The 8948-nt window shown below is 44.9% G+C and overlaps 1 protein-coding gene across 2 annotated transcripts in view; it reads left to right on the top strand.

Moving 5' to 3' along the window:
• Nucleotides 1–6670: 6670 nt before the first annotated feature.
• Nucleotides 6671–8948, top strand: part of LOC137374533 (uncharacterized) — a 57354-nt gene continuing 55076 nt past the window's right edge. For both annotated transcript variants that reach the window (XM_068040762.1, XM_068040761.1), the window contains exon 1: nt 6671–7049. The gene's annotated coding sequence lies outside the window, so the exon portion shown is untranslated. The remainder of the gene's footprint in view (nt 7050–8948) is intronic.

The following is an 8948-nucleotide window of genomic DNA, read 5'->3' as shown; positions in this document are numbered from 1 at the left end:
ATAATTGAGATAAAATGCCCGACGAAACCTCTCCTCCTTCCATTTTCAAAAACTCGCGCCGAAGCTTTCGGAAGATTGACGCACATGCGCACACGGGCTCCGGTCATCTGCGCATGCGCTGCGGTCTGGATTGCCAGGACCAGTTTGCGCATGCGCAAAGGCCAACCTGGCATGTTCCCCGAGGAAGATGACGTTACGCGATGACGTCGTCTGCGCATGCGCAAACTGGTCCTGGCAATCCGGACCGCAGCACATGCGCAGAGGGCCCGAGACCATGTGCGCATGTGCGCACCGCGGCGCATTCTGATGACGTAGCGTTGTCATCAATCACTTTGAATGTACAATGCAATTTCAAAACACTGCATCCCTCCCCTCCTTAGTAAATGAGAGGCATAGCCTGTTTCAATGGTTTGTTTCCAAATATGTAAGCAATAAACTCAAACATAAATAGTTCACTTGGTAACACAGTCACTACAGTATGGTGGGCGTTTTCTCTCACAAGTAGGATATCATCTGACATTAGATGTAGTCTCATTTAACTGATGTTCTTCATCTGACATGTCAATGTCGGAATCGGATTCAATGCTTACGAGTGGTGTTTTCAGTGCTTTGAAGAACAGCGTGTTTCTTGTGATGATTTGTGAACTGCGCTTAGCAGTGATCATTGATCCTTTTGTGTTGGTCACAGCAAATGGTTGGAAATTATAAGGGGTTGTTTGTTTTCCAACATGGCTATTACATTTCACAAGTACTTTAACTCTGCCAGATAAAAAAAATCTTTATTTAAAACACTGTTTTTACATATAAAATTGCAATAGACTTCATAATACCTAGAACCATTTAATGTTATTTGCAATCTTTTCAGTTCCTAGGACCAAGGCTATCGAACATCAGTATCAGCTGATTAAAAATAATTTTGAAGGATAGACATTTGAAAAATAGAAGGCTATGGGGAGAGAGCAGGAGATTAGTCGTGGACGGCTCCAGCAAAGTACAGCACAGACATGATGGGCCCAGTGGTCTTCTTCTGAGCTATGAGTTTCTATTGCTCAATGTTTTTTTTTACACAATTGAAAGCAAGATACTCCAGTCCCAAACAAGAATCTTTATTAAGCAAAGCTAATTACATAAGTATGACAGAAAAGCTGGCTAAGGTTGTCTGGGCAAATAGGTTAAAAGGTGTGGTGATAAATAAACAGTGGAAAACATTTAAAGAAACAATTCAAAATGTTCAACAAAAATACATTCCATTAAAAAGCAAAAACTCAGCATGAAAGATCCATCCGTGGCTTACTAGGGAAGTATTAGATTAAAAGAATACACATAAAATATTACAAGGAATAGGAGTAAGCCTGAGGATTGGGACTGTTTTAGAAACCAGCACCAGAGTGACCAGAAGGTTGATAAAATGGGAAAAAATAGAATGAGTATTATAAGTATATAAAAAAAGTAGCTAAAATAAACATTGGCCTCTTAAAGGCAGAGACAGGAGAAATTATAATGGGTAACGAGGAAATGGCAGGGATGTTGAACAAATATTTTGTGTCTGTACTCACAGTAGAAGACACAAATTACATACCAGAAATAGAGGGTAACCAATGGACTAACAAGAGTGAGGAACTTAAGGTAATCAATATCAGCAGAGAAAAGGTATTGGAGAAAGTTAAAGGACTAAAATCCGACAAATCCACAGGACCTGATGCCCTACATCCTAGGGTTCTAAAAGAGGGAGCTGTAGAGATAGTGGATGCACTGGTTATGATTTTCCAAAATTCCCTAATATCTAGAACAATACCAATGGATTAGAAGTTAACAAAGGTAATACCACTATTCTTGAAAGGAGGTAGAGAGAAAACAGGAAACTGCAGGCCAGTTAGCATGACATTAGTCATCAGGAAAATGCTGGAATCTGTTATTAAGAACATAAGAAATAGGAGCAGGAGTAGGCCATTCAGCCCTTCGAGCCTGCTCTGCCATTCAATGAGATCATGGCTGATCTTCCACTTCAACATCATTTTCCTGCACTATCCCTGTATCCCTTGATGTTTTTAATATGTAGAAATCTTTTGATTTCAGTCTTGAACATACTCAATGACTGAGCCTCCACAGCTCTCAGGGGCAGAGAATTCCAAAGATTCACCACCCTCTGAGCGAAGAAATTACTTTCCATCTCAATCCTAAATGTCCTGCCCATTATTCTGAGACTGTGTCCCATGGTTCTGGACTCCCCAGCCAGGGTAAATATCCATTCTGCATCTATTCTGTCGAGTCCTGTAAGAATTTTGTATGTTTGAATGAGATCACCTCTCATTCTTCTAAACTCCAGAGAATAAAGGCCCAGCCTATTTAATCTTTCCTCATAGGACAATCCCTCTGGCCCAGGAATTAGTCTGATGAACCTTCGTTGCACTCCCTCTATGGCAAGTATATCTTTCCTTAGGTAAGGAAACCAAAACTACACACAATACTCCGGGTGCGGTCTCACTAAGGCTCTATATAATTGCAGTAAGACATCTTCACTCCTATACTCAAATCCTCTTATAATAAAGGCCAACATACCATTTGCCTTCTTAATTGCTTGCTGTACCTGAATGTTAACTTTCAGTGACTCATGAACAAGGACACCCAAGTCCCTTTGAAGTTCACACTTCCCAGCCTCTCACCATTTCAGAAATACTCTGTATTTCTGTTTTTCCTACCAAAGTGGACAACCTCACAATTTTTGCCCTCTCACTTAGCATCTCCAAATCCCCTTGAAGTGTCTTTACATCTTCCTCACAACTCACACTTCCACCTAGTTTTGTGTCATCTGCAAACTTAGAAATATTACATTTAATCCCGACATCCAAATCATTGATATGGATTGTGAACAGCTGGGGCCCAAGCATTGATTCTTGCGGTACCCGAATAGTCACAGCCTACCAACCAGAAATTGAACCATTTATTCCTATTCTTTGTTTTCTGTCCGTTAATCAGTTCTCAATCCAAGCCAGTATATTCCCCCAATCCCATGTACTCTAATTTTCTTTCCTAACCTCTTGTGTGGGACCTTATCAAAACGTTTCTGAAAATTTAAATGTGCCACATCCACCAGTTGCCTCTTATCTATTCAGATAGGTGGTCATCAGCAGGAGGTTTCCTTGCCCATGCTTGACTTGAAGCTATGAGACTTCATTGGGTCCGGAGTCAATGTTGAGTACTCCCTGAGCAACTCCCTCTTGACTGTACACTACTGTGCCACCACCTCTGCTGGGTCTGTTCTGCCTTCGGTCAGGACATACCCAGGGATGGTGACGGCAGTGTCAGGGACATTGTAAGGTATGATTCCGTGAGTATGACAATGTCAGGTTGTTGCTTGACTAGTCTATGGGACAGCTCTCCCAATTTTGATACAAGCCCCCAGATGTTAATAAGGAGACTTTGCAGGGTCGACATGGCTGGGTTTGCCGTTGTCATTTCCAGTGCCTAGGTTGATGCCAGGTGATCTATTCTGTTTCATTCCTTTTCTTAGGATTTGTAGTGGTTTGATACAACTGAGTGGCTTGCTAGGCCATTTCAGAGGACATTTAAGAGCCAACCACATAGCCATGGGTCTGGAGTCACATGTAGGCTAGACCAGGTAAGGACGGCAAATTTCCTTCCCTAAAAGACATTAGTGAACCAGATGGGTTTTTACAACAATCGACAATGGTTTCATGGTCACCACTAGACTAGCTTTTTAAATTCCAGATTTATTAATTGAATTCAAATTCTACCAGATGCCATGATGGTGAGATTCGAACCAATGTCCCCAGAGAATTAGCCTGGGTCTCTGGGTTACTAGTCTCGTGACATTACCACTACATCACCGCCTCCCCACTAGGAAGGAGTCAGACCTGAATGGCAGCAGGAGTGCAGGAAGGTCAAGGACTGATGAGGGGTTTAGGCAGGGATTTGGCGGGGTGAGGGGTGGTGGGGGGTGGGAAATGGGGATGTGGTGAGCAGACTAACTGAGAGGGAAAAGCAAAAGGAGGCATAATGACAGGAGAACAGAGCCTAGGAGGGGGAGTCCAGAACAAAGGGATATAACCTTAAAATTAGAGATAGGCATTCAGCGGTGCTGGTAGGAAGCACATCCTTACACAAAGGGCAGGGGAAATCAGGAACTCCCTACCCCAAAAATCTGTTGAGGCTAGGTCAATTGAAAATGTCAAAACTGAGATTGATAGATTTTTGGTAGTAAGAGTTACGGAACCAAGGCAGTTAAATAGAGTTGACACAGATCAGCTATGATCTAATTGAATGTCTGAACTGGATCAAGGGGCTAAAGAGACTTTTCCTGTTCCTATGTTGGTTAAACAGAAAAGAAAGAAAAGGGAAATAGAAGTGATGGGCTCAGGTCTGGGCACAGGGAAACTCATGTTACACAGGCATAGTTACATAACGAAATTGAGATAGATATGTCTTGGTAATAAAGAGTGTGGCGCATGAGAGTCCAGATTTTATCGTTTGTGTGAGGTCACACTGTCGGGGGGAAATGTGCGGCGCCTGGACACACAGGCAGCGGGACTTCCCCCTTCATTTTACCATTAGCAGCCAATTATGGGGCTGCTAGCAAGGGAGCCATCCAATTAACAGTGACGGCCAGGTCCTAGTGCCGGGATTTTGCACACAGTTGGGACTTCTAAAGACAAATCTGCAGCAGTCAGCCAGGTTGAACCCACAGGCAAAAAAGGGGTGGGGGGGGAGGGGGGGTGGTGGGTGGCGACAGCTGAGAAGGCAGTATAGTGGTGGTACAGAGATGATACAGAAAGAAGAAGGATTGCCCTATACTTCAGCAACCTTTCCCTTGAGGCAGTTGTGGAAGCAGTCTGCAAAAGGAGGCAGGTCCTCTTCCCAGAAGACAGGAGGAGGAGGCCAGCAAGTGTCACCAAGAAGGCATGGCTGAAAGTGGCAGATGTTGTGAGCAGCCGAGGTATTGTTGCCAGAACCTGCAGGAAAAGATTTAATGGCCTGCTGCAGTCTGCAAAGGTGAGTGGTGTTTACATTTGGCAAATGGAAGCCCAGTATTAATTTTAGGGCACTCATGATATGTGAGGCCAGGTGGTAGACTGATACATGGGGCAATACCAGGTACTAATGTTAACAATGAAGCCTCCAGTTGTCATGCACAAAGACCCATACTCAGGTATGGGTGAATGCTGCATTGAGGCGGCAGTATGGCCACCTCACCATGCCATTCCAGTGGCACAGTGCTGCATGGTTACAGCGCCCACGTTTACAGTTCCCCAGAGTGACTAACACATAGGCACACGAGATAGTACTGACATCACGTATGTTCATGCTTGCGGGAGAAGCATGTTCAGAATGCAAGGAAGTGCCAATGGTCCGGAGGTGGAGTTGCTGTTATCGCCGTGTTGGCTCTAATGGAGGAGGAGGCCATGCAAATTGGATAGTTCACTGCGGGGCAGCCTGTCACTGAGGGTGAGTCAGGTGTAGGAGGAATGGTGGGTGTGTAAAGATCTGGTTGCGTTCAACATCCCCTACACCATGCCTGGCATGTGGGCCTTTACTGCCACTGGAAGCTCCTGCCCAAGGAGAGGCAAGAGGCCTCGGTTGAAGGACCACGTTTCACTTTAATATTTCTCCCCACCAGGTCCAGCAGCAGATGAGGGACAGACTACACTTGAAAGTTCGAGGATGCAACGGCATGTAAAGACACTGTGTCACTTGATTCCTGCTGATAAGATGCAAGGAAACCTCATGCCTTGCTACATCACACATCTATTGGCGAACATAAAAACTAGGCTGCATGCTTCCAAAAAATATTCATCCGTGAATTCCGAGTGCAGCTCGGTTCTCTTGTCAAATATTTTTGGTATGATTCTGCATGGTGCTCCCCCTGCACAGTGAGCTGACGTGGAGGCAGGCTGCTGACCTTGTTGCCCCTTGGCTCTGGATGATCTTGGTCGTCCTCCTCTGACTGCCTCAGGCCTGGAAGGCCCCGGCACACTGAGGGCTTCCTGCACAAGTGTAGGAGCCTCCTTTGTAATTGTGGCTGAGTGAGGCATTGGTGTCACTGACAGAGGGGCTGAGGGGCCTCTGCCCGTGCTGCGACCACCCTGAGAGAAGTCCCCAGATGCATCAGGCAGCCGCTAGATCAGCCTAATGGCAGAAAGTTGCCACTCAAAAGCCTGTAAAAACTGGGGGCAGCTGTAAGCGTAGCAAATGGCCAGTGCCATTCCTTCACCACTGATGGCAAAATCCAGGCCAATGAAAGATGTTTTCAAGGCAATGCGGATGATTTTGGAGCATGTGGCAGTCCAGGAAAGATCTGCAAATATTCACATGTAAAGCTAGCTTATTCATACCAGTCGCATTAATAAAAAAAGACCCTCATAAAACTGAGGACATTTCCTACAGAGCCATCTGTACATTATGTACTGGAGAAAGGAGAGGAGCGGGGGAAGGGATGAAGAGAGGGGAGGAGTGGGGAAGAGAAAGAGAAGGAGGGTTAAAGAAGGGAGGAGAGTGGAGAGGAGGGTGCAGGATAGGGAAAAAGAAGGGAGCAGTGAAGGGAGATCGCGTGAAAAAGGTTGAGTGGAGAGGGGGTGGGAGGGAAAAGAGGAAACGACAAATAACAGAGGGGAGAGGCAAAAAGAGAAAGAAGAGGTAAGAGAAAGGGGAAGAAAGACATTAGAAAGGGGGGAGGAGAAAAGAGAGTCTTTATGGGGAATGGAAATTTTTGATCGCCTCGCATTCTGATCAAGAGACCTGTCCTGTCAAGCAGAAGCTGGGAATTTCGATATTGCATATTGTTCCGGGTTATGTGCAATCATGAATGAGCTCAAAGGGGACTTACCACAAGCTAAACGCTTTCCATTGGCTGAATGAAAGTGCAAGGACAGGAGTAAAAGGAAAGATTATTGAGGCTGGGAAAGTATTTCAGGATGAAACAGATCATTCTTTGCCAGTAACTCTTCTGCAATCCTTCCGCTCGCATGTGAGGAGCACAGTGGCTTCTGTCCGACTTCTCCTTTCAGTTTTGCTATTGAACTTTCCAACTCTCAGTAAGTATCACTTATAATCGTTCTGAAACAAAATGTTAGCTGTTATCAGTCCCTGCTTCCACTAAATATCGGCAGCTTCAGCCAATTGTTGCTTAAAAAATGAAGTCACATAGACTACGTTTATTAGATAGAAACGGTTGTATGTATGAATGCAGCACGTATTCCAAGACGCTGTATACAGAGAAAGAGAAAAGAAACACAGCCACAAGGAATAAAGGAAGGGACGATGATCCATGGAGTGAAAGTCAGGAGAGCTGAGGAAAACTTCGTGCTAAAGGATATTAAAGTTGTATTTATTTATTAGAGACGATTTTCCCCCATAGTACAAAGCGAGCGCTATTAAAAATTCACTAGACAGTTAATCGTTGAGGATTCTGTCCTTCAGTAAAACTAATAGTGACATGAAGAATAACAACCTCTAAAAGTTTCCAGGAATGGATACCGAAAAGTAGAAATGTATTGAAAGCGTGATCAGAGGAGTAAAGTCGCTAGCTGAATTGAAATTTTCAGGACTTGAGATCGATAGATTTTTATTCGGTAAGATATACGGAACAAAGATGGGGAAATGGAGCTGAGTTCCAGGTCAGCTAGAATTGAAAGGCCTATTATTCCTATCCTGAGGCCGTTCCTCGGAACGAGGATGACTTTCTACCACTCCAGGGTTGTGACTCCTTAGGTGACTGAATAGTCCAATTCTGGATCCACACACTCTGCCACAGGTGGGGCAGGTGGTGTTTGGTGAGGCCAGTGAATGGGATGCTGGAATTTCAGAACGTTTCTTCGTTGTTTGCACTTGCTGCCTGGGCATGTGGAGGTTGTTCAAACTGGCTGGCAGCTTCGCGGCTGCTTCTTCTACATTTTGGGCGGTCTGGGGCAAGAGATTCCCACGAATCAGTGGAGATGTCACATTTTTTCAGGGAGGCTTTAAGGACATCCCTGTAACATTTCCTCTGGCCTCCTGGTAGCCTCTTGCTGTGATGGAGCTCGGAGTAGAAAGCTTGTTTTGGGAGTCTTGTGTGTTCCTATGTAATTAAAAAAAACATAAGACACTGAGGCACATCATCCTCATTTGGCACCAGTTACATAGATGCCCTCAGATTCCTTACAGAATTGTATGTACCAATACGCATGGAGTTGTGCGCCATTGGGAAAAATGTGTACGCTTTCAAATTTACTCTCTGTGCCCATGTCCACCATTATATGGCTATGAGGATTAACTTTGATTGGTAGCTACAATCAGTGACTGCAGTATATACTGGTTGATGATGAATCTGCCTCCCCTGATTAGGAGAAAGCTCCATGTTCAAATGTTTAGTTTAGTTTAGAGATACAGCACTGAAACAGGCCCTTCAGCCCACCGAGTCTGTGCCGACCATCAACCACCCATTTATACTAATCCTACACTAAGGCGAGCCGCCTTAAACAGTGTTCAAATCACACGCAGCTTCCACAGTGCGGACTGCGACACCGACCACTCCCTGGTGTGCAGCAAGGTTAGACTCAGACCAAAGAAGTTGCATCATTCCAAGCAGAAGGGCCACCCGCGCATCAACACGAGCAGAATTTCTCACCCACAGCTGTTACAAAAATTTCTAAATTCACTTGTAACAGCCCTTCAAAACACTCCCACAGGGGATGCTGAGACCAAGTGGGCCCACATCAGAGACGCCATCTATGAGTCAGCTTTGACCACCTACGGCAAAAGTGCGAAGAGAAATGCAGACTGGTTTCAATCTCATAATGAAGAGCTGGAACCTGTCATAGCCGCTAAGCGCATTGCACTTTTGAACTACAAGAAAGCCCCCAGCGATTTAACATCCGCAGCACTTAAAGCAGCCAGAAGTACTGCACAAAGAACGGCTAGGCGTTGCGCAAACGACTACTGGCAACACCTATGCA

Source organism: Heterodontus francisci, chromosome 10 (assembly GCF_036365525.1).
Source record: "Heterodontus francisci isolate sHetFra1 chromosome 10, sHetFra1.hap1, whole genome shotgun sequence".
NCBI classification, from domain to species: Eukaryota; Metazoa; Chordata; class Chondrichthyes; order Heterodontiformes; family Heterodontidae; genus Heterodontus; species Heterodontus francisci.
The sequence above is the reverse complement of the archived record's forward strand: the minus strand, read 5'-3'. Positions and strand labels throughout refer to the sequence as shown.